The following is a 26,864-nucleotide window of genomic DNA, read 5'->3' as shown; positions in this document are numbered from 1 at the left end:
AAAGCAGGAAAGGTTAAGCAGTCTTTTGAATTTGAGATACATATGCCTGTAGCTATTTAATTAATTAGAATGTGGGTCTTACATAAACTTAGAAAGATCATTGAGCCAGATAATCCCTTTTGTCTTTTTCATGGCTAATAATGATGGTAACAGTATTTACTTTTACCCATTCTTGAACTGTTCTAACTTAACAGTATGTGACAGCAGTAATTCTTATTATATATGTATATGTTGTACAGTTATATCTTAGCTTGGGTTTGCCAGGAAGCAGAGCTTGAGACAAAGTCTTGTTTTAAAACACTTTATTGGGAAGTATTGAGTCCAGAGATCAAAGGTGAGCCAAACAGAAGAGAGATGCCAAATGACAATGTATTATCAAGTATATATGTCTACAGGCAACTAGCTCCTCAATCACCCAGGCACATAAAATTTGTCTTAGGATTGTCCTTCTGAGACAGTGAGAAACCTTTCTCTCTCAATGGTCAAATGATTGGCTTTACTCTCCTAGGTAACACATGCATGGGTGCAAAACATGCTTCTGTGTCATCTCACATAGTGTGGTCAACAGAGAACACCTGGGCAGAAGATGAGAGGCTCCTGGGGACTGGTCTGAGACAAGGTGCTGTAAAAGAAAACCTATATTAAAGTGGTTGGAGGTGCACAGACTGGTTGCTTCACCTGCAGCCAGAATGCAAGACAGGTGAGGTGAAAGTCTAAAAGGATGCATAAAGACATATTCAATGTACTGTATACATACACCAATAATTTTGGTTAACTAGGGTTTCACTGTTAAAATAAATATTATTACTAGTAAGTATTTATAGTGAAGATATATTTGAGTCTATATAAAAACATAAGTTCTCTTCAATGTGGATGGCATTATCTATTTTAAAATGCTTGCTTATGAAATATAATACATTTTGTAGAGGAAATACAATATTCAAGGGTCCTGTTTTAAGCTTTGTTTCCTCTTGAAAGTGAGAAGCCTTAATGATTGAAGAAGAATAGCACTTGGTTGATTGCTTTTATGTTTAAGGTACCAGGAATTTAATTTGTGTGCTAGTAGGTTCAGCATGAGTGTGAAAATGTGATATAGTGTTTAAGAGTTGTCATGTAGTCAGGAAGGAACATTTTCTTTGGAATTAAAAAAACAATATTATCCCTTAGTGACTTTTTGTTGACATTCAACTAATGACAGAGAGACATTTCTGTTTCCTTAGAGGGCACTATGCTTTGAGGTATAATGCCATGCTCTGGGGGTAATTTCTGAGCTCCATTGCTTGCTGTGTCTGGAGTTGGACAAGATGAAATGGCAATATCAAGCAGCCACCTGCATTTTATTATAACTTCTTATTGTAATTATAGTCATCATGGCCATTTTGGTCCAACTTAGTTTTTCCAGATGAATGGGTTAATTTGCAAACTTGTGGTGATGAGGTAAGTTGTGATATTCATGGTCTTTCAGAAACAATAATTTTAAATGGTATTAACCAGTTGTACTCAGAAGGCTTTCTTACTGGATAATTTTTTATGAAGGAAATGCTAGCCTGTTTGATATTACTTTTCATAAGAAGTTATTTTCAAGAAGGGTGTGGTCTATAGAAGAAGTTTTTCGTAGTACTACTCTTTTCTTTCAGTACCAAGGTCAAGTATTTCATGATGAAATTTAAGAGCGGTTGTTAAATTTTGAGCAGAGGAAGAAATTTCATCAACCAACTACTTTCTTCCTGTGGATGCCCTGATTTGAACTATTTCCTTATGAAACTGGCATACAGATTGCAGAAAAGTTGAAATTAATTGACATCCATATGTTTTATTTTGCATCGTAAGCTGTTGTCTCTCAAATTTTTTTCTTCTTTCTTCGAGACAGGGTCTCACTCTGTCACCCAGGCTGGAGCGCAGTGGCACAATTATGACTCACTGCAGCCTCGACCTCCTGGGCTTAGGTGATTCTCCCACCTCAGTCTCCTGAGTAGCTGAGACTACAGGTGTGCACCACTATGCCTGGCTAATTTTTGTGTATTTTGTTTTCTAGAGATGAGGTTTTGCCGTGTTGCCCAGGCTGATCTCAAACTCCTGGGCTCAAGTGATCTGCCTGCCTTGGCCTCTCAAAGTGCTGGGATTACAGGCCTGAGCCACCACGCCTGGCCCATCACTTTTAACAGGTGTTTGTCTCTTAACTGAAAAAAAATTTCCTGAACTTTCTTTCTGAGAATTGAGATCAAATTCCAAATAGGGTTTCCATATTTTCATAAAGTTTCTGAAATATTCAAACCTGTATTAAATACAAAGCAAAAACATGCATATAAAAGGCAAATACCTTTCTGGCATCTAGAATGAGGATAAAGAGCACAAAAATTTAGGAAAAAAAGAAAAGAGCTATTTTTTTATTTTGATGCCACAATGAACAAATTTTATCCTGTTGGCTAACCTGCAACATGGCAATAAAAATGCTCCTTCCGTAACTTCTCTATGAAGGCTGAAAAAAAAATGTGTTCAGAAAGTGAATGTTATCAAGTCAATCACATAAGACTCCACCTGTCAAACAGCAGATTTAAGTTGGTGATGCTTATGACGCTGTGTACCAAAAAGGAGCAGCTTGAACATAAAAATAGGTCTGTGCCCTAGGGAGGCATGCTGTTTCCTTTCCTGTGATATGTGTCTGCAGACTCATCTCCATCAAGAATACCAATTCAAATTGATGTTATTGCTTTCTATTCTGTATTTTTTAGATGTCTGCCAAGTACCTACCAATGTGTAAAGTAGCACAGAAATTCAACAGGAGGAAGACAAGGTCTCTGGTTTTTTGAAAACTTTTTTTGAGAGAGATGTGTTGAAACAGACACATTAAAATAATGCAAAACAAAACCCTGCAAATGACTAAAAGCCATAGTAGATCTTTAGCTAGAAAACAATTTTATGAGGCCGGGCGTGGTGGCTCATGCCTGTAATCCCAGCACTTTGGGAGGCCAAGGCAGTGGATCACCTGAGGTCAGGAGTTCGAGACCAGCCTGGCTAACATAGTGAAACCCAGTCTCTACTAAAAATACAAAAAATTAGCTGGGTGTAGTGGCAGGCACCTGTAATCCCAGCTACTTGGGAGGCTGAGGCAGGAAAATTGTTTGAACTCGGGAGGCAGAGGTTGCAGTGAGCCAAGATTGCACCATTACACTCCAGCCTGGGCAACAAGAGCAAGAGTCCATCGCAAAAAAAAGGAAAAAAATTTATGGCAGATTGCTTCTACATTAACTACAGCAACATTTTACAAGCCTGCAAAATTTTTGTAAAGAAAACGAAAACAACTAAAACTAGCTTCATGGATCCTACTCCAGAGAGTTTGATTAAGTAAGTTGAATGCATGGACTAAGACTCTATTTTTAACAAGCTTCTGAGGTGCTTCTGCTAATCACTGAGTTATTGACCACTGGAGCAAGAGGAGCTAAAGAGGACCTGCTGCAGTCTGCTTGATACACACACATCATACAAATATTAATCACTGAGAAAAATTGAAAAGGCAATTTTATTGGCAATACAGATAAGGAAAGAAATAACATCAACTGCACTACCACCTTTCTCCTATTTTTCCTCCCAGGTGCAAGTCATCCCTGAGGAAGTTTTGACCAGCCGTGGATGCTACGCTGAGGCCCTTCTTTAAGAGTGATCTGATAGCACTGGATGTCTGCTGAGGCTTGTGTCGAGAAGGAATGAAAGGATGTGCCAACAACAGCAGTTGTCTCCTCATTTTCAAAGCTCAGGCCTCATGGTACCCCCTTCTCTTGGTTCTGTTTACTAAAACATATCAGTGCCTGACTATGCCTGAATGATCCATCTTCCTTAAGGCTGCTACACCATAACTAGGAGCTTTAAAAAAAAAAGGGGGGGCATTTACTCTCTGAGGCACTCAAAAAAGCACATGCTTTTAATTGAGGGATGGGGGTGACAATGGATCATTCTGTTGATTTTAACTATCTCATATTTGTTAACAGCATTATTTCCATGGATAGCTTTCTGAAAGACTGCCTATCCACTTAGAGGTGAGGAGAAGTAATAGGGGAGGAAACCCTGCCGAGCTGCAAAAAGTTCTAAATCCAGTCCTTTAATTATCTTGCTTAAAATTCTTTATTGGCTCTTTGATACCCTCAGAATAAAGCAAACTCCTTAAACATGACTTACAAAGTAATTGCTATAGTTTGAATATTGTCCCCCAAATCACATGTTGAAATTGATTCCTAGTGTCAGAGGCGGGGACTGTGAGAGGTGTTGGGGTCATAGGGCATATCTCTCATGAATAGATTAATGCTCTGTCAGCATGGGGTGGGGGTTGTGTGAGTTCTCACTCTTATTAGTTCCCAAAGAGTTGGTTATTCAAAAAGAGCCTGGCATCTCCCTCCTCTTTGTCTCTTGCCTCCTCTTTCACGTGTGATCTCTGTGCATGTGGCTTTCCGTTGCCTTCCGCATGAGTGGAAGTGGCCTGAAGCCAATGCTGTGCCATGCTTCCTGTACAGTCTGCAGAACCATGAGCCAAATAAACCTATTTTCTTTATAAATTATTCAGCCTCAGATATTCCTTCATAGCAACACAAATAGAGTAAGACAGCCATTAATATCATGCCTATACCTGAGACAGTGGTATGCATTAAACGTTACATCTGCCCCTACTTTTCTAGGTCATTATAATTTTGGGGGTGGGGTGGGAGAAGCATATGACTAGTGCTAACCAATAGGCTGTGGGTAGAAGTGATGTGTGTCACTTCTAGACTGAAGTATATAAAAGTCATTCAGATGTCTATTCCCCTGCTGTGGTGATCAAGAAAGCCAGATGTTTCTATTGTTGCGGATATGAGATGTTGTCTCCATTACTCTAGATCCCTAAGCGCTTGTGTTCATTAGATGCTGCAGCTAAACTGAAATTCTTTCAGTTCCTTGGTCATGCTTACCTGTCATCCTTTGCAAATACTTTTCTCTTTCTAGATTACTTTTCCATCTCTTCTTCAAGTGTCTCTTTTTCTTTTCTTTTTTTTTTTCAAAAATCTGGTTTAATCTTCTACCTAGACCACTAAAACCTTTCTCCAATAAGCAATAAGGCTGTTTTTCTTTCTTATTATTCATCCTTTTTCTTTCTTTTTTTTTTTTTTTTTTTTTTGAGATGGAGTCTCGCTCTGTCGCCCAGGCTGGAGTGCAATGGCACGATCTCGGCTCACTGCAACCTCCACCTCCTGGGTTCAAGCGATTCTCCTGCCTCAGCCTCCTGAGTAGCTGGGACTAGAGGCGCACACCACCACGCCCTGATAATTTTTTGTATTTTGGTAGAGATGGGGTTTCATCATGTTGGCCAGGCTGGTCTCAAACTCCTGACCTTAAGTGATCCTCCTGCCTCGGCTTCCCAAAGTGCTGGGATTACAGGTGTGAGCCACCGTGCCTGGCCCAAGTGTCTAACTCTTTTCTTCTCTACTTGGTCAGAACATCACTTTCTCTGGGAAGCTTATTTTGATCTTCTAGGTTTACGTTAGGTGTTCTTTCTATAGAATTATCCTGCACTTATCACACCATGAGGTAATTAGTTTCCTGCTTCTTTATCCTTGCACTTCTTTGAAGGATTGAATGAACCAACTCCCCAGGGCTGAGTTTGGAGAGCTGGGGCAAAAGGTGGAGTGAGGGAGGCAGCATGGCAGCATCTGGAAAGCTGTGGAAAATTTGCCTTCAGGGCATGCAGTTGATGGTTACCAACCCCCATTCTATTGCCTGGTTGATTGTTAGACCTCTTCCACCTTCTGGGTTGCTCTCTGCCTATTGGCTTGCCATAATTCATAAAGGATACGTTAGCGTCTATTGCCAAAGATTAAAAAAGCCAACTGGTTTCAGAATACTAAGTGGCAAATGTTTACTATAAGTCAGATGAAGACAGGCTGTTCCCTTAGCAATATTTTGCTCTAAGTAAGAGGAAAATTAGTCTAAAATTAATTTAAGATATAAATTATAATGTCAAAAAGAATCAGTGCATATCTGTCTACTTCTTTTTGAGGTATCATTTGCACCTAAAGTAATTTTCTTAATATGGGAGCAGTCTGTTTAGATTAGAAAAGCACAAGCAAGGCACTTCAAATAGTATATTTTTCTTTTGTTCTGCTTTGTTCTGGGTTTGGTAGCCTAGGAACACTCAGCTGAATTGTGTTTGGACAAGAATAGTGGCCACTTGTGAATGTAGACCATTGTTAAAATGCACTTTGTATGTTCTAGTAAAAGTTATTCACCCCAAAATCTTGTTTTAGCTAGCAAACTGACTCAATCTGAAAGTAGATGAGTTTTAAAAAGTCAAATAAAATACAATTTCCTATTTCCTTTTTTCATTTTAAGCCTATTCTCTGATGATTCCTTTCTCATATTTAAAATTCTACTGGGCTCAGGTAAGAGGCAGTCAGATAATTAAAAAAGAAGTTAAAGAGAAATGCAATAGGTGAATGTTTTCTAGAAGCTCAGAAAAGGCTGAGTGTATCCATTGCCATTTGTTTAAGTCTATTAGGGAGCTATAGTGCATAATATTGAATCCGAGCATAGTGATTTTTCTAGATGTCAGCATCAGTAGCCAGAGGGCTTGCTCTTCATCAAGGCAATCTTTACCCTTTGTAAGCTTGGCTCTGAATAAATAGAAAGTATTGATTAAGAAAAGTGAGGAAAGGGAATAATTTTGATGTTTCTTAGGTTTTAGATGGTACTCCTGATGTTTATTATCTGCATTGCTCTCTGCTGTGAGCCCAGGGTGTTTCTTCAGAAACGTTCTGTGTTCTGCCCTTAATAAGCTCTTGGGTTAAGTAAAAAAGAAATAGAAAGCTTTTTCTCTGCCTTTGAAGAGTGTAGGAATGGTTAGAGAGACAAAACACAGAAAATGTAAGCGCAATTAGCAAGCATCGGGGGAACATGGGCAAAATAATCTGGTATGAAGTAGGGTCTGTGGAGTAAAGAATCATATATCGTGGAGAGAGCATAGCAGTGTGTTAGAACGGGTTTGGACTGCTTGGGTTTGATATCATTCAGTACTATTATATTTAATTTGTGACATTAAGAAAATTACTTAATCCCTAGGCAAAATAAAGATAATACAACATTCACTTCATTTGGTTCTAAGGACCAAACAAGATAATATGTAGAAAGTGATTATCATGATACCTACAACATAGTATATGCTCAAAAAACATTAGCAATTATTATCAATATCATAGGCAATATTTTTGATTAGGGAATTATCTCACTTAAAGGAAGTAATTTTCTACTCACTTCCTAACATGCTATCTTTCTCTTTTGTTTTTCTTATCTCATTTCCAAACTCAGCATTGTCTTGACCCTTTAAAAAGTTTCTTAAAGTTGAGAAATAATAAAACCTATTATTAAAAATAATATACCAGCCAAGGGCAAACTGCCTTAAATGCATTACTCTCTAATCTCTCCAACAACTAATAAAGTAGATGGTGAGTACAGACGAATATATACATATCCACATAAATAAGTGTTTTCATATTTTGCTTCATGTATCAACCTAGGGAATGTGAATAAAAATGTTTCCATTTATGATCCAGCTTTTCTTGCAATTTCAATGCAAACTAGTAGTAATATTTGCCAAGAAAGATCATAATTGCTATATAATAATATAAATATAAATATATAGTAATAATAGCGAACACTTATACAATTGTTGTCAAGCACTCTTCTAATATATACATATATGTATGTGTAAGAATTAATTTAATACAATTACAGAAAGTCAAATTGATTATGAGGACCACCAACAATGTATTCTTTTGGCCACTCTATACTGCTTTTTATCAGCTCTGGATATATTTAACCCAATTTTAAAATTCTGGAATTCCTTAATTTCTAGAATTTGTATCTTTCAGTCAATGCTTAAAAAAGAAAATGATTAAAAAACAGAAACGGAATTAATTCTTGATAACATGTTTTCTTATTGCCCCAGAAAATCCACAATGACATCAATAACAATAGAGTCTTATAGCCTAAACAGAGTTCCCATGATAATTAGGAAACATTTGTGTCAAAATGTCAAACTGTCTTCCCAAGATCAGGTTTTCCTAACATGTTTATTATCAGCAACTTTTTTTTTCTCTTTTCCAGTCACAATTTCCTTTTATTACAAGACTGTATTTGCACAGCAGTATTTCCTTAAGCAAGAGATGGAGATGTTCAGGAGTAGCACATGTAATACCGGAGCTAGGTGTAGGTTTTGTTATCCAGGATACTGTGGAAGACAATAAGGGAAAGGGGCCTCATGCCAAGGATGCAAGCAGCCTCTAGAAGCTGGGGAAGACAATAAAAACCATTTTACTTTCCAGCCTCCTTGTGGATCCATTTTGAACTTCTGACTTCCAAAACCATAAGACAACACTTTTGTCTTGTTTTAAGCCATTACATTTGTGTTAATTTGTTACAGTGGCAGTAGTAAACTAATGTTGATACTAAATGGGAGAATCATTGTTCAAATCTGGTCTTCAAATGTGTCTATTCCAACTAAAATGTGTTTATGATCCTAAGTGATGTATTTTGTTCATTTTAACATCTTGGGAATTGAGATGCATCTTAGAATCAATGACATCTTACAATTGCTGCTGGTCAGATGGCAAAGGTGCTGTAGTGGCATTACCCTTCTTTTTGGAACCTAGAAGCACTGTCAACAAAATTTGCAGAAGGAGTATCAACTATTTCAAAGAAAATGTCAGAAAAATAGCATGGCGCTCTATTGAAACCATTTTGTTTTGAAATAATTGCCTACTTTCAGAAAAAAATGATGCAAATAATTTCTTTGTAAGCTTGACCCAGATTTCACGAAGATAACATTTTACCACAATTTGTTTTACCATTCTATCTGTATCTAAGTAATATATACTGGTGTTTTTTTTTTCTGAATAATTTGAGAGTAAGTTTTGGGCATGCAGACACAATGCCCTTTACACCTAAATAATACTATACTTCAATGTGTATATTCTAAAAATAAGGTCATTTTCTAACATAACCATAGTACAGACATCAAAATTAGTCCATTAGCATTGATGAAATATTCTTATCTAGACATTCCAATTTTGTCAGTTGTCCCATGGATGCCACTCCCCCCCACCCCACCCTGGCCTTTTTTGAGACAGAGTCTCGCTCTGTCTGTTGCCCAGGCTGGAGTGCAGTGGCCTCATCTTGGCTCACTGCCACCTCCAGCTCCTGGGTTCAAGCCATTCTCATGCCTCAGCCTTCTAATTGTTTTTGTAATTTTGGTAGAGACTGGGTTTCGCCACATTGCCCAGGCTGATCTCAAACCTCTGACCTCAATTGATCTGCCCGCCTTGGCCTCCCAGAGTGCTAGAATTACAGGCATGAGCCACCACTCCCTGCCCCACAGATGCCCTTTTTTAGCAAAAGAAATAATTCTTGTCAGGGTCACATGTTGTATTCAATTGTCTTGTCTCTTTAGTCTCCTTTAATCTTAAAAATTCTTCAATCTTTCCTTCTCTTTTATGACCTAACATTTTTTAAGATTACAGGCCAGTTATTTTGTAAACATATCTTAATTTTTGAGTTTGTTCTGATGTTTCTTCATGATTAGATTCAGGTTATACTTTCTTTGGTGGAGGAGAAGTGGGTCAGGAAAATCACAGATATTTATTTTCAGTGTAGCATATTAGGAGTTACCTGATGATGTCATTTTGTCTTATCACTGATGTTAACTCTGATTACTGGGTTAACATGACGTCACCAGGTTCCTCCACACTGTAGTTACTATTTTTCCTTTGGTAATCAACATGTATCATGTAGGAAGAAACTCTGTGCTCACTTAAATATCTTTTTTCTTTTCATCATTTCTTAATTGAGCACTCTTCTAAACCATAGGAACAAAATGGCTGTGGAGGAGGTAAGGGAGGTGGTGAGTCACATGTGTTTGCAAGCTGCTTGCATTGGGAGTCAAAGGGATGTCAGCCAGCTTTACATAGTCTCAAGTAGCACCAATGGCTTTGGTTCTTTGACAGATTATTTTATGAAATGCTGTGTCACCAGTGCAGTTAATGTAACAGAGGATATTTTGTGGAAATAAATTAAAACATGGGACTGAGCCCAAAAGTTAGACTTGGATGTAAAAAATTGTAGAAAGAAATAACCAATTTATTTACCTTATTTTTTTGGTATGTGCACACAATGATGTATAATAAAAATCTACATATAGTTAAGTACAAAAGAACTTTTAAAATAAGTATAAATGAATATTCTTAGTGTTAGGAAAGCCTTTTGTCATAGTTTGTTTTTTTCTTTTTTATTAGTACATTATGGCATGTTTTACAATTATGGTGTCTTAGATTCCATATGATGGAAGATTTGACATTATAGGATAAGGACTTTGCTGATCTAGTCCTTACTATTTTATTCTTTGCTTTCATTTCCCTCTAAATTGTATTCTTATGTTTTCTAAAAGAAAGTCGGATGAAAATAATTTACAATGTATCATCAGCACGATGAGCCCTAGTCAAAACTCTGAAGTAGAATAAATTCTTTGCTATTTGGAAAATCCCGTTGGTGGCATCTAATCATTATTTCCCCCCCTCTTACCACCCACTCCTCCACACATAGGGACACAGCTGCTCTTAGAAAAAAATCAGATCAACTTATTTGAAGTGAGTTAGGAAAGACAGTAGCATCACTCAGTATTCTATCTCAGCATATTTGGATTTTTGTGGGTACAGAGCCCTAGGTCAGCTTGATCAAAGAAATGAAGCCTAACTGAACAGTTTCACACATCTTGGTACTTCATGGGGTATTAGTTTTAGAGAGCTGGGAAGATTTTTATTTTTGTTTTACTACATAGTCAACAGTCCGGGACTAAGCAGCCCACCTGGTGTCTTCTGGACACAGTAGCCCCAGAGGAGTCTGTTTTATTCACTGTATTTCTTTTGCATGATGAATGAAACAAGAGTAGTAGCATAAGCAGAGACTTTGTAGTCACAAAATAGCCTATTTACCTTCATGAGACAAATACACATAATTTCTAAAGTCAGCAAACTCAAGGAAGACCCAGATTGGAAGCAATTTTGCAGACATCAGTGACAATAAGCATAGATTAGAGTAAAAGCCTTTCTCATGAAAAATGAAAAGATTTGAGAATACTGTATTTACTCTGCAAAGGGAAGATTAAGGGAAAAATGTGTTTGCTGCAGTTAAACTATGAACTGAGAATAAGCAGTTCTTTACCAAAACTACTCTGGGCCTCTATTTTTCTCCCATTATTAGCCCACACCTGAGAAATTACGTTGTCTAAATCCAGGAACTTTAAAGGACCAAAAGTCATTAGTATTGGGTTATAACAATGTAAATCATTCCCTATTTGACTAATAACTATTTATACTAAGAAAATGTGTTATTTTGACTGCTGGTTCTCATTTATAGGTAAATGTAGAAAAAAAGTTGGTGACAACTTCAGCAGCTGCAGTGAACAGAATTATGACTTCCTTTCCTTTTGGCTCTTAGGAGTTCTCCAGAGGTGCAGCAGAAATATCAACACCAGATGCCTCTAACAGAGATTACATTCATTTTTTATTTATGTTCCATCTATTTCTAAAAAAAGTATTTAATATAGTTCAAAATCTCAAATCATTTTCAGAGTGGAAACTTCTAATTGTTCTGAATATGTCTCCCTAGAGGGAAATGCCGTTTTCAGTGGTTTACAGAGCAAATCTCTTGGTTCGGTTGTTTATAAAAGTGGTGATAGAAGTTGGTTCTTATATGACAGGGCCTTGTGACTTGAATTGCTATGGCAGGGACTGACCCTGGTCCTGATCCAAAGATTCTAGAAAATAGAAAGCATTAGAAGAGCACCCAGGATATGTTCTAGGATGTTTTTTAACTACTTAGATTTGTCTGAATAGAAACAGTTTAGTTTTCAGTAAATGCTCATTAGTAGTTTTATAACTTGCTTTGCTGAAAGGGAAAGACATAATGATAGAGAAGAACGCTAACTAACATTTTGAGAAATTAATATATGCTAGATGCTAGACTTTCCACTCTGACAGAACCAGTCTGTTGGTCTTATGTTTCTTTTTTGATGTATACGCAAAAATTGCGCATGATAAAAATCTCCGTTTCACAGGCAGGGCCAGCTATGTAATTTGCAGGGCCTGGTGCGAAGTGAAAACACAGGCCTCTTGTTCAAAAAGCAGGAAAAATGCTTTTTCCTATTTCTAAAGTTTTTTTCTCTACTAGCCATAGCATTTTAAAAATTTTGTTATTTAATATTGTGCTTTCTTGGCATGGGGCTACTTGCAGGATGAGTGCAAACCCTCACAGGAACCCAGAGCCCTGCCCTGATACTTGGCAAGCAGAATGCTTACATCTGGCCCTGCCCCAATCTGTGCCCCTGCCCAGGCCTCAGCTGGGGGTGGAGGGCACCAGTGATTGCTGGGTGAGGAGAGCATCTTTGAGATCTCATCCTGGATAGATGCGTAGGCAGGACCCATGTGAGCCAAGGCTCCAAGCCTCCAGTGCCTGCTCCATGTCCCACAGGACTTCACTTACAAAATTCAAAGTCAAAGAAAATTAAGAATTTCAAGGTAGTGGCCTCTGGGCATTCAACCCTAAACATAGGCTTACGTGAGTGTGGGAATCTGCATGACCGTGTAACTGCCCTGGTTGTACAGCTCTGCTTATAAGTCCTTCTGAATAGGTTTTGGGATTCTTATTTTATAGACGAAGAAGTTAAACTATGAGTGTTCACACCTACTAAGTCACAGAATTAGAAATTCTACCTAGGTTGATTTAGCTTCTATACCTGTACCTGGGATACCATGCCAGCACATCTTGTCAGTTACTCTGTTCTGGGATCTACCTCAGGGCTCTGACTTTGCAATGTGACTTCTTACTTGAGGGGGATGTTATCTGGCATGAATAGTTCAAAAGTCTTTACAATAAGCTGAAATTATTGCATTTCTATTATCAAAATTCTAATGTCTGTAAATCTCCAGGTTGCAAATACCTGGAAGAGAAATGTGACTTTTGTTTCTTCTTCTTCTTCTCCTTCTCCTTCTCCTTCTTCTTCTTCTTTTTTGGATACACAGTCTCACTCTGTCACCCAGGCTGGATTGCAGTGGCCTGATCTTGGCTAACTGCAGCCTCGGCCTCCTGAGTTCAAGCAATTCTCATGCCTTAGCCTCCTGAATAGCTGGGAGGCAACAGGCATGTGCCACGCCCAGCAAATTTTTTGTATTTTAGTAGAGATGGGGTTTCACCAAGTTGCCCAGGCTAGTCTCAACTCCTGAGCTCAGGCTTCCGAAAGTGCTAGGATTATAGGCATGAGCCACCTCACCTGGCCTTATTTTTCTTAAATACTTTGAGTACTCTATTCCTATTAAGACAGTGTGCTTCTGGAAAGAATTCTGTAAACTCAATATATAAGTCTAACAGTTCTCTCAGTCACTTCCTAGAGAATATTCATTTTCTTATTGCATTGACTCTCCAGCTACCTGCACGGGGAGCTTGAGAAACTGATAGGCCCCATGGTTCAACAATCAAAGCAGAACCTCTAGGGTGAAGACTGGGCATCAGTGCTTCCACATTTTCCCAGGTGATTCTCATTTGTAAACACAGTGGCGAACTACCACTTTGCCTGTCACACTGAATAACCTGACATGAACGACGTTATTTTACAACAGGAGCCTTTCACTATCAGAATAAATTTCAAGTGACCTAGCATTGTTGCCACCTAATATTCAATACCTTCAATTACACCTGCATATGAATGTGTTCAAGCCAATGTAGAAATATTTCTCCTGGTATATTTATTAGTCACAATGGACATCTATTTACACTTCAAAAAGTAGCAAGTATACACATTGCAAGTCACATGACTTAAGACTCTGCCTACAGATCATTCTGGATGGATGTTTGGTGGTATTATTGTAGGAATTCTCTGGTCAGGTGCTCCAACATTTATCTGTGTATGAAGTTAAATCATCATAAAACAGCACATTTAAACTGATGTTCCCTTCCTTGTTCAGATTTAAAGACATACCCTCAACCTTTATAGAGACAAATATGAGCAGCACCAATGTGAAGGAAAGTCTCTGGATTTCCCGCAACTGTAATTGAAGGTAGTCATCATAGTGTTAAGATTTTGATGTGGCTCACCTGGAACAAGTTGATGGTTTTTGGTCAACTTCTCTTTAGCAGAAATAGAGGAATACTGATGGGGTATGTGTTTAAATATCCATTCTGTATGCAAATATGTATTTTGCAGTAACTCTGTGCCAGGCTTCCTTCTTACTCCAGAGGACATAACAGTAAACAAAACAAGATAAAAATCTTTGTCTTCATTAAGTTTACATTCTGGTAGGAGGAAACAGACAATAAACAAAATAAATGAATTTTAAAAATTAGAGGCTGATAGATGTTTTGAAGAAAAAGAATGCAGACGAGGGAAGTAAGAACACTGCAGTGGCAACATGCTGCGTGTGTGGAGTGGGGGGAGGAGTGTTAATTTTAAACGGTGTTACCGGGAAACAATTACTGAAAAGGTGACCTTTTAATAGAGGCTTGAAGGAGGGGAAGTGGTGAGCTGAGAAGGAGTCTAGAGGAGAGCAGCAAGTGCAGAGCCTGACATTCTCTGGGAATCCCAACAGGACTGTATTTCTGGAACGGAGGGGACAAGAGTGAGAAAGTTCCCATAGACGGTTAGGTCAGGGATTTGGAATTTCTCTGCTAAAGGTGCTGAGGGGAATTTTATAAAGCTGTAAGGAGGGTGCTGTAAGAGATTCACCATCAGAGGAGTACTTGGACCAGATAGCCTTTAAGGGTCCCTAGGAAATGCCATGATTCCTGGTTGTTGTAAGATGCACTTTAGTCTCTGAGCAGGCGTCTTTAACTTCAAAACCAGTCAGGATAAAACAACGAAAAGTCAAATTCAAAGTTGCTCCCACTTTTTTTTTTTTTTTTTCTGGTTCCTTTTTTTCTTTTTTTTTTTTAATACTTTAAGTTCTAGGGTACATGTGCACAATGTACAGGTTTGTTACATATGTATACATGTGCCATGTTGGTGTGCTGTACCCCTTAACTCGTCATTTACATTAGGTTTATCTCCTAATGCTATCCCTCCCCGCTTCCCCCATCCCACGACAGGCCCCAGTGTGTGATGTTACCCACCCTGTGTCCAAGTGTTCTCATTGTTCACTTCCCACCTGTGAGTGAGAACATGCAGTGTTTAGTTTTCTGCCCTTGCAATAGTTTGCTCAGAATGATGGTTTCCAGCTTCTTCCATGTCCCTACAAAGGACAAGAAATCATCCTTTTTTATGGCTGCATAGTATTCCATGGTGTATATGTGCCACATTTTCTTAATCCAGTCTATCATTGATGGGCATTTGGGTTGGTTTCAAGTCTTTGCTATTGTGAATAGTGCCACAATAAACATATGTGTGCATGTGTCTTTATAACAGCATGATTTATAATCCTTTGGGTATATACCCAGTAATGGGATGGCTGGGTCTAATGGTATTTCTAGGTCTAGATCCTTGAGGAATTGCCACACTGTCTTCCACAATGGTTGAACTAGTTTACAGTCCCACCAACAGTGTAAAAGCTTTCCTATTTCTCCACGTCCTCTCCAGCACCTGTTGTTTCCTGACTTTTTAATGATTGCCATTCTAACTGGTGTGAGATGGTATCTCATTGTGGTTTTGATTTGCATTTCTCTGATGATCAGTGATGATGAGCATTTTTTCATGTGTTTGTTGGCTGCATAAATGTCTTCTTTTGAGAAGTGTCTATTCATATCCTTTGCCCACTTGTTGATGGGGTTGTTTGATTTTTTCTTGTAAATTTGTTTGAGTTCATTGTAGATTCTGGATATTAGCCCTTTGTCAGATGAGTAGATTGCAAAAATTTTCCCCCCTACTCTAGGTTGCCTGTTCACTCTGATGGTAGTTTCTTTTGCTGTGCAGAAGCTCTTTAGTTTAATTAGATCCCATCTGTCAATTTTGGCTTTTGTTGCCATTGCTTTTGGTGTTTTAGACATGAAGTCCTTACCCATGCATATGTCCTGAATGGTATTGCCTCAGTTTTCTTCTAGGGTTTTTATGGTTTTAGGTCTAACATTTAAGTCTTTATTCCATCTTGAATTAACTTTTGTATAAGGTGTAAGGAAGGGATCCAGTTTCAGCTTTCTACATATGGCCAGCCAGTTCTCCCAGCACCATTTATTAAATAGGGAATCCTTTCCCCATTGCTTGTTTTTCTCAGGTTTGTCAAAGATCAGATAGTTGTAGATATGTGGCATTATTTCTGAGGGCTCTGTTCTGTTCCATTGGTCCATATCTATGTTTTGGTACCAGTACCATGCTGTTTTGGTTACTGTAGCCTTGTAGTATAGTTTGAAGGCAGGTAGCATGATGCCTCCCCCTTTGTTCTTTTGGCTTAGGATTGTCTTGGCAATGTGGGCTCTTTTTTCGTTCCATATGAACTTTAAAGTAGTTTTTTTCCAATTCTGTGAAGAAAGTCATTGGTAGCTTGATGGGGATGGCATTGAATCTGTAAATTACCTTGGGCAGTATGGCCATTTTCACGATATTGATTCTTCCTACCCATGAGCATGGAATGCTCTTCCATTTGTTTGTATCCTCTTTTATTTCATTGAGCAATGGTTTGTAGTTCTCCTTGAAGAGGTCCTTCACATCCCTTGTAAGTTGGATTCCTAGGTATTTTATTCTCTTTGAAGCAATTGTGAATGGGAGTTCATTCATGATTTGGCTTTCTGTTTGTCTGTTATTGGTGTATAAGAATGCTTGTGATTTTTGTACATTGATTTTGTATGCTGAGACTTTGCTGAAGTTGCTTATCAGCTTAAGGAGATTTTGGGCTGAGACGATGGGGTTTTCTAAATATACAATCATGTCACCTGCAAACAGGGACAATTTGACTTCCTCTTTTCCTTATTGAATACCCTTTCTTTCTTTCTCCTGCCTGAGTGCTCTGTCCAGAACTTCCAACACTATGTTGAATAGAAGTGGTGAGAGAGGACATCCCTGTCTTGTGCCAGTTTTCGAAGGGGATGCTTCCAGTTTTTGCCCATTCAGTATGATATTGGCTGTGGGTCTGTCATAAATAGCTCTTATTATTTTGAGATACATCCCATCAATACTTAGTTTATTGAGAGTTTTTAGCATGAAGTGCTGTTGAATTTTGTCAAAAGCCTTTTCTGTAGCTATTGAGATAATCATGTATTTTTTTTCCTTTGGTTCTGTTTATGTGATGAATTACATTTATTGATTTGCATATGTTGAACCAGCCTTGCATCCCAGGGATGAAGCCAACTTAATTGTGGTGGATAAGCTTTTTGATGTGCTGCTGGATTCAGTTTGCTAGTATTTTATTGAGGATTTTTGCATTGATGTTCATCAGGAATATTGGTCTAAAATTCTCTTTTTTTGTTGTGTCTCTGCCAGACTTTGGTATCAGGATGTTGCTGACCTCATAAAATGAATTAGGGAGGAATCCATCTTTTTCTATTGATTGGAATAGTTTCAGAGGGAATGGTACCAGCTCCTCTTTGTACCTCTGGTATAATTTGTCTGTGAATCCATCTGGTCCTGGACTTTTTTTGGTTGGTAGGCTATTAATTACTGCCTCAATTTCAGAACCTGTTATTGGTCTATTTAGGGATTCAACTTCTTCCTGGATTAGTCTTGGGAGGGTGTGTGTATCCAGTAATTTATCCATTTCTTCTAGATTTTCTAGTTTATTTGCGTAGAGGTGTTTATAGTATTCTCTGATGGTAGTTTGTATTTCTGTGGGATCGATGGTGATATCCCCTTTCTCACATTTTATTGTGTCTATTTGATTCTTCTCTCTTTTCTTCTTTATTAGTCTTGCTAGCAGTCTGTCAATTTTGTTGATTTTTTCAAAAAAAACAGCTCCTGGATTCATTGATTTTTTGAAGGGTTTTTTACATCTCTATTTCCTTCAGTTCTGCTCTGATCTTAGTTATTTCTTGTCTTCTGCTAGCTTTTGAATGTGTTTGCTCTTGCTTCTCTAGTTCTTTTAATTGTGATGTTAGGGTGTCAGTTTTAGATCTTTCCTGCTTTCTCTTGTGGGCATTTAGTGCTATAAATTTCCCTCTACACACTGCTTTGAATGTGTCCCAGAGATTCTGATATGTTGTGTCTTTGTTCTCATTGGTTCAAAGAACATCTTTATTTCTGCCTTCATTTTGTTATGTACCCAGTAGTCATTCAGGAGCAGGTTGTTCAGTTTCCATGTAGTTGAGCAGTTTTGAATGAGTTTCTTAATCCTGAGTTCTAGTTTGATTGCACTGTGGTCTGAGAGACAGTTTGTTATAATTTCTGTTCTTTTACATTTGCTGAGGAGTGCTTTACTTCCAACTATGCGGTCAATTTTGGAATAAGTGTGAGGTGGTGCTGAGAAGAATGTATATTCTGTTGATTTGGTGTGGAGAGTTATGTAGATGTCTATTAGGTTTGCTTGGTGCACAGCTGCGTTCAATTCCTGGATATCATTGTTAACTTTCTGTCTTGTTGATCTGTCTAATGTTGATAGTGGTTTGTTAAAGTCTCCCATTATTATTGTGTGGGAGTCTAAGTCTCTTTGTAGGTCTCTAAGGACCTGCTTTATGAATCTGGTTGCTCCTGTATTGGGCACATATATATTTAGGATAGTTAGCTCTTCTTGTTGAATTGATTCCTTTACCATTATGTAATGGCCTCCTTTGTCTCTTTTGATCTTTGTTGATTTACAGTCTGTTTTATCAGAGACTGGGATTGCAACCCATTTTTTTTTGTTTGTTTGTTTTCCGTTTGCTTGGTAGATCTTCCTCCATCCCTTTATTTTGAGCGTATGTGTGTCTCTGCATGTGAGATGGGTCTCCTGAATACAGCACACTGATGGGTCTTGACTCTTTATCCAATTTACTAATCTGTGTCTTTTAATTAGAGCATTTAGCCCATTTACATTTAAGGTTAATATTGTTATGTGTGAATTTGATCCTGTCATTATGATGTTAGCTGGTTATTTTGCTCATTAGTTGATGCAGTTTCTTCCTAGCATCAATGGTCTTTACAATTTGGCATGTTTTTGCAGTGGCTGGTACCAGTTTTTCCTTTCATTTCATTTTCATTTTTTCCTTCATTTCAACTTTGTTGAATCTGACAATTGTGTCTTGGAGTTGCTCTTCTCGAGGAGTATCTTTGTGGCGTTCTCTGTATTTCCTGAATTTGAATTTGGCCTGCCTTGCTAGGTTGGGGAAGTTCTCCTGGATAATACCCAGAAGCGTGTTTTCCAACTTGGTTCCATTCTCCCCATCACTTTCAGGTACACCAATCCGATGCAAATTTGGTCTTTTCACATAGTCCCATATTTCTTGGAGGCTTTGTTTGTTTCTTTATATTCTTTTTTCTCTAAAATTCTCTTCTTGCTTCATTTCATTCATTTGATCTTCAATCTCTGATACCCTTTCTTCCGCTTGATCAAATCAGCTACTGAAGCTTGTGCATGCATCACATAGTTCTCGTGCCATGGTTTTCAGCTCCATCAGGTCATTTAAGGACTTCTCTACACCATTTATTCTAGTTGGCCATTCGTCTAATCTTTTTTCAAGGTTTTTATCTTCTTTGCGATGGGTTGGTACATCCTCCTTTAGCTTGGAGAAGTTTGTTATTATCGATCGTCTGAATCCTTCTCTCAACTCATCAAAGTCATTCTCTGTCCAGCTTTGTTCTGTTGCTGGTGAGGAGTTGTGTTCCTTTGGAGGAGAAGAGGCACTCTGATTTTCAGAATTTTCAGCATTTCTGCTCTGGTTTCTCTCCATCTTTGTGGTTTTATCTAACTTTGGTCTTTGATGATGGTGACATACAGATGGGGTTTTGGTGTAGATGTCCTTTATGTTTGTTAGTTTTCCTTCTAACAGTGAGAACACTCAGCTGCAGGTCTGTTGGAGTTTGCTGGGTTCCACTCCAGACCCTGTTTGCCTGGGTATCACTAGCAGAGGCTGCTGAAGAGCAAATATTGCTGCCTGATCCTTCCTCTGGAAGCTTCGTCTCAGAGGGGCACCTGGCTTTATGAGGTGTTATTTGGCTCCTACTGGAAGGTGTCTCCCAGTTAGGCTACTCGGGTCAGGGACCCACTTGAGGAGGCAGTCTGTCCGTTTTCAGATCTCAAACTCTGTGCTGGGAGAACCACTACTCTCTTCAGACCTGTCAGACAGGGATGTTTAAGTTTGCAGAATTTTCTGCTGCCTTTTGTTCGGCTATGCCCTGCCCCCAGAGGTGGAGTCTACAGAGGCAGGCAGGCATCCTTGAACTGCGGTGGGCTCCACCCAGTTCGACCTCCCCGGCTGCTTTGTTTACCTACTCAAGCCTCAGCAATGGTGGATACCCCTCCCCCAGCCTCACTGCTGCCTTGCAGTTTGATCTCAGACTGCTGTGCTAGCAGTGAGCGAGGCTCCGTGGGTGTGAGACCCTCCGAGCCAGGCACGGGACATAATCTTCTGGTGTGCCGTTTGCTAAGACCATTGGAAAAGCACAGTTATTAGGGTGGGAGTGTGCCAATTTTCCAGGTACCATCTGTCACGGCTTCCCTTGGCTATGAAAGGGAATTCCCCGACCCCTTGCACTTCCGGGGTGAGGTGATGCCCCGCCCTGCTCTGTGGGCTGCACCCACTGTCTGACAAGCCCCAGTGAGATGAACCCGGTACCTCAGTTGGAAATGCAGAAATCACCCGTCTTCTGTGTTGCTCACACTGGGAGCTGCAGACTGGAGCTGTTCCTAGTTGGCGATCTTGGCATCTCCTCTTACTGGTTTCTGTATTAACTTTTAATTGTGATTTTAGAGTATACTCCTTCTACTTATATATATTTAAAAAGTTAACTGTAAAACAACCTCAGGCAGGTCCTTCAGGGAATGTTCCAGAAGAAGGTATTGTTATCATAAGAGATGACAGCCCCGTGCATGTTACTGCCTCTGAAGAACTTCCAGTGGGACAAGATCAAGTTGCTCCCTCTTGAAATGAAAACTCTGTCAACACAAATAGTTTTACGTTTTGTGTCCATTGCTATGTTTCAGGAGCTACAAGTGTGCCTGACATACAATACCTGCAAAATGAATATTTATTGTTTAAATAATGATCATTGAAGTTGACAGTTAATCAACCTACCCTTCATTCTTGCTAACAAGAAGTTCACTGAAAATCATCCACTTGTTCAAAGTTAAAAATCTGGGGTTGTAGGGGTGGAGCCAAGATGGTCGAATAGGAACAGCTCCAGCCCACAGCTCCCAGCATGAGCGACGAAGGAGATGAATGATTTCTGCATTTCCAACTGAGGTACCGGTTGCATCTCACTGGGGATTGTCGGAAAGTTGGTGCAGGACAGTGGGTGCAGTGCACCGAGCCTGAGCTGAAGCAGGGTGAGGCATTGCCTCACCCAGGAAGCTCAAGGGGCCAGGGAATTCCCTTTCCTAGCCAAGGAAACGGGTGACAGACAGCACCTGGAAAATCGGGTCACTTCCACCCTAATACTGCGCCTTTCCAATGGTCTTAGCAAATGGCACACCAGGAGATTATATCCTGCGCATGGCTAGGAGGGTCCTACACCCACAGAGCCTTGCTCATCACCAGCACAGCAGTCTGAGATCAAACTGCAAAGCGGCAGTGAGGCTGAGGGAGGGGTGCCCACCATTGCCGAGGCTTGAGTAGGTAAACAAAGCAGCCAGGAAGCTCGAACTGGGTGGAGCCCACCGCAGCTCAAGGAGGCCTGCCTGCATCTGTAGACTCCACCTAAGGGGGCAGGGCATAACCAAACAAAAGGCAGCAGAAACCTCTGCAGACTTATTTGTCCCTGTCTGACAGCTTTGAAGAGAGTAGTGGTTCTCCCAGCATGCAGCTTGAGATCTGAGAATGGACAGACTGCCTCCTCAAGTGGGTCCCTGACCCTCAAGTAGCTTAACTGGGAGGCACCCCCCAGTAGGGGCAGACTGACACCTCACATGGCTGGGTACTCCTCTGAGACAAAACTTCCAGAGGAACGATCAGGCAGCAATATTTGCTGTTCATCAATATCCGCTGTTCTGCAGCCTCCACTGCTGATACCCAGGCAAACAGGGTCTGGAGTGGACCTCTGGCAAACTCCAACAGACCTGCAGCTGAGGGTGCTGACTGTTAGAAGGAAAACTAACAAACAGAAAGGACATCCACACCAAAACCCCATCTGTACATCACCATCATCAAAGACCAAAGGTAGATAAAACCACAAAGATGGGGGAAAAAACAGAGCAGAAAAACTGAAAATTCTAAAAATCAGAGTGCCTCTCCTCCTCCAAAGGAACACGGCTCCTCACTAGCAATAGAACAAAGCTGGACGGAGAATGACTTTGATGAGTTGAGAGAAGAAGGCTTCAGACTATCAAACTACTCTGAGCTAAAGGAGGAAGTTTGAACCCATGGCAAAGAAGTTAAAAACCTTAAGATTAGACGAATGGCTAACTAGAATAACCAATGCAGAGAAGTCCTTAAAAGACCTGATGGAGCTGAAAACCACGACACGAGAACTATGTGACGAATGCACAAGCCTCAGTAGCCAATTCGATCAACTGGAAGAAAGGGTATCAGGATGGAAGATCAAATGAATGAAATGAAGTGAGAAGAGAAGTTTAGAGAAAAAAGAATAAAAAGAAACAAACAAAGCATCCAAGAAATATGGGACTACGTGAAAAGTCCAAACCTATGTCAGATTGGTGTACCTGAAAGTGACAGGGAGAATGGAACCAAGTTGAAAAACACTGCAGGTTATTATCCAGGAGAACTGTCCCAATCTAGCAAGGCAGGCCAACATTCAAATTCAGGAAATGCAGAGAATGCCACAAAGATACTCCTCAAGAAGAGCAACTCCAAGACACATAATTGTCAGATTCACCAAAGTTGAAATGAAGGAAAAAATGTTAAGAGCAGCCAGAGAGAAAGGTCGGGTTACCCACAAAGGGAAGCCCGTCAGACTAACAGCTGATCTCTTGGCAGAAACTCTACAATCCAGAAGAGAGTGGGGGCCAATATTCAACATTCTTAAAGAAAATAATTTTTAACCCAGAATTTCATATCCAGCTAAAGTAAGCTTCATAAGTGAAGGAGAAATAAAATACATTACAGACGAGCAAATGCTGAGAGATTTTGTCACCACCAGGCCAGATCAGAGCAGAACTGAAGGAAATAGAGACACAAAAAACCCTTCAAAAAAATCAATGAATCCAGGAGCTGGGTTTTTGAAAAGATCAACAAAATTGATAGACCACTAGCAAGACTAATAAAGAAGAAAAGAGAGAAGAATCAAATAGACGCAATAAAAAATGATAGAGGGGATATCACCATCGATCCCACAGAAATACAAACTACCATCAGAGAATACTATAAACACCTCTATGCAAATAAAGTAGAAAATCTGGAAGAAAGGGATAAATTCCTCAACACATACACTCTCCCAAGACTAAATCAGGAAGAAGTTGAATCTCTGAATAGACCAATAACAGGCTCTGAAATTGAGGCAATAATTAATAGCTTACCAACCAAAAAAAGTCCAGGACCAGATGGATTCACAGATGCATTCTACCAGAGGTACAAGGAGGAGCTGGTACCATTCCTTCTGAAACTATTCCAATCAATTAAAAAAGACAGAATCCTCCCTAACTCATTTTATGAGGCCAGCATCTTCCTGATACCAAAGCTGGGCAGAGACACAACAAAAAAAGAGAATTTTAGACAAATATTCCTGATGAACATCGGTGCAAAAATTCTCAATAAAATACTAGCAAACCAAATCCAGCAGCACATCAAAAAGCTTATCCACCATGATCAAGTGGGCTTCATCCCTGGGATGCAAGGTTGGTTCAACATATGCAAATCAATAAATGTAATCCAGCATATAAACAGAACCAATGACAAAAACCACATGATTATCTCAATAGATGCAGAAAAGGCCTTTGACAAAATTCAACAGCGCGTCATGCTAAAAACTCACAATAAATTAGGTATTGATGGGACATATCTCAAAATAATAAGAGCTATTTATGACAGACCCACAGCCAATATCATACTGAATGGGCAAAAACTGGAAGCATCCCCTTCGAAAACTGGCACAAGACAGGGATGTCCTCTCTCACCACTTCTATTCAACATAGTGTTGGAAGTTCTGGACAGAGCACTCAGGCAGGAGAAAGAAAGAAAGGGTATTCAATAAGGAAAAGAGGAAGTCAAATTGTCCCTGTTTGCAGGTGACATGATTGTATATTTAGAAAACCCCATCATCTCAGCCCAAAATCTCCTTAAGCTGATAAGCAACTTCAGCAAAGTCTCAGCATACAAAATCAATGTACAAAAATCACAAGCATTCTTATACACCAATAACAGACAAACAGAAAGCCAAATCATGAATGAACTCCCATTCACAATTGCTTCAAAGAGAATAAAATACCTAGGAATCCAACTTACAAGGGATGTGAAGGACCTCTTCAAGGAGAACTACAAACCATTGCTCAATGAAATAAAAGAGGATACAAACAAATGGAAGAGCATTCCATGCTCATGGGTAGGAAGAATCAATATCGTGAAAATGGCCATACTGCCCAAGGTAATTTACAGATTCAATGCCATCCCCATCAAGCTACCAATGACTTTCTTCACAGAATTGGAAAAAAACTACTTTAAAGTTCATATGGAACGAAAAAAGAGCCCACATTGCCAAGACAATCCTAAGCCAAAAGAACAAAGGGGGAGGCATCATGCTACCTGCCTTCAAACTATACTACAAGGCTACAGTAACCAAAACAGCATGGTACTGGTACCAAAACATAGATATGGACCAATGGAACAGAACAGAGCCCTCAGAAATAATGCCACATATCTACAACTATCTGATCTTTGACAAACCTGAGAAAAACAAGCAATGGGGAAAGGATTCCCTATTTAATAAATGGTGCTGGGAGAACTGGCTGGCCATATGTAGAAAGCTGAAACTGGATCCCTTCCTTACACCTTATACAAAAATTAATTCAAGATGGAATAAAGACTTAAATGTTAGACCTAAAACCATAAAAACCCTAGAAGAAAACTGAGGCAATACCATTCAGGACATATGCATGGGTAAGGACTTCATGTCTAAAACACCAAAAGCAATGGCAACAAAAGCCAAAATTGACAGATGGGATCTAATTAAACTAAAGAGCTTCTGCACAGCAAAAGAAACTACCATCAGAGTGAACAGGCAACCTAGAGTAGGGGGGAAAATTTTTGCAATCTACTCATCTGACAAAGGGCTAATATCCAGAATCTACAATGAACTCAAACAAATTTACAAGAAAAAATCAAACAACCCCATCAACAAGTGGGCAAAGGATATGAATAGACACTTCTCAAAAGAAGACATTTATGCAGCCAAAAGACACATGAAAAAATGTTCATCATCACTGATCATCAGAGAAATGCAAATCAAAACCACAATGAGATACCATCTCACACCAGTTAGAATGGTGATCATTAAAAAGTCAGGAAACAACAGGTGCTGGAGAGGATGTGGAGAAATAGGAACACTTTTACACTGTTGGTGGGACTGTAAACTACTTCGAACATTGTGGAAGTCAGTGTGGCAATTCTTCAGGGATCTAGAACTAGAAATACCATTTGACCCAGCCATCCCATTACTGGGTATATACCCAAAGGATTATAAATCATGCTGCTATAAAGACACATGCACACATATGTTCACTGAGGCAGTATTCACAATAGCAAAGTCTTGGAACCAGCCCAAATGTCCAACAATGATAGAGTGGATTAAGAAAATGTGGCACATATACACCAGGGAATACTATGCAGCCATAAAAAATGATGAGTTCATGTCCTTTGCAGGGATATGGATGAAGCTGGAAACCAGCATTCTCAGCAAACTATCGCAAGGACAAAAAACCAAACACCGCATGTTCTCACTCATAGGTGGGAATTGAACAATGAGAACACATGGACACAGGAAGGGGAACATCACACACCGGGGCCTGTTGTGGGGTGGGGGGAGGGGGGAGGGATGTCATTAGGAGATATACCTAATGTTAAATGACGAGTTAATGGGTGCAGCACACCAACATGGCACATGTATATATATGTAACAAACCTGTACGTTGTGTACATGTACCCTAAAACTTAAAAGTATAAAAAAAATTGGGGGTTGTAATTTTAACTTACCTTTCTTTGTAACCATAAAGATGCTTTAAAGATTGGAAGACAATTGGTCATGTTGCAATTTTGGCACTTAACATCCTATATTTTCAGGAGAAGATATCTCCTCTCCTAGGTATATGCATGGCACAATTCCTCAGTGTCTGTTCACATCTTACCTTCTCTATCCAAATGTCACATCTTTGACTACCTTACCTAAACATGCCTCATCTCTTGACTGTTACTTTTATTTCTTTTACTCTGCTTTATTTTTATTTTTATAATTTTTTAACTTTTTGAGACAGAGTTTTGCTCTTGTCGCCCAGGGTGGAGTGCGGTGGCATGATATCAGCTCACTGCAACCTCTGCCTCTCAGGTTCAAGCGATTCTCCCACCTCAGCCTCCCGAGTAGCTGGGATCACAGGCACGAGCCACCACACCCAGCTAATTTTTGTATTTTTTTAGTAGAGATGGGGTTTCATCATGTTGGTCAGGCTGGTCTCGAACTCCTGACTTCACGTGATCTTCCTGCCTTAGCCTCCCAAAGTGCTGGGATTATAGGCATGAGCCACTGCGCCTGGCCTGCTTTACTATTATTTTTTAAAATGTGGACTATGAGTTGAATTGTTTTTCCCCAA

General features: G+C 39.5%; 1 protein-coding gene across 1 annotated transcript in view; it reads left to right on the top strand.

Annotated features, from left to right (window-relative positions):
- Positions 1–26,864, top strand: part of LGSN (lengsin, lens protein with glutamine synthetase domain) — a 292,498-nt gene that overhangs the window by 182,381 nt on the left and 83,253 nt on the right. The window contains exons 2-3 of the transcript XR_010158055.1: positions 509–700; positions 3,593–3,763. The gene's annotated coding sequence lies outside the window, so the exon portion shown is untranslated. The remainder of the gene's footprint in view (positions 1–508; positions 701–3,592; positions 3,764–26,864) is intronic.

This window comes from Pan troglodytes, chromosome 5 (genome assembly GCF_028858775.2).
Source record: "Pan troglodytes isolate AG18354 chromosome 5, NHGRI_mPanTro3-v2.0_pri, whole genome shotgun sequence".
Lineage (NCBI taxonomy): Eukaryota > Metazoa > Chordata > Mammalia > Primates > Hominidae > Pan > Pan troglodytes.
Note: the sequence above shows the minus strand (reverse complement) of the source record. Positions and strands in the feature narration are given on the sequence as shown.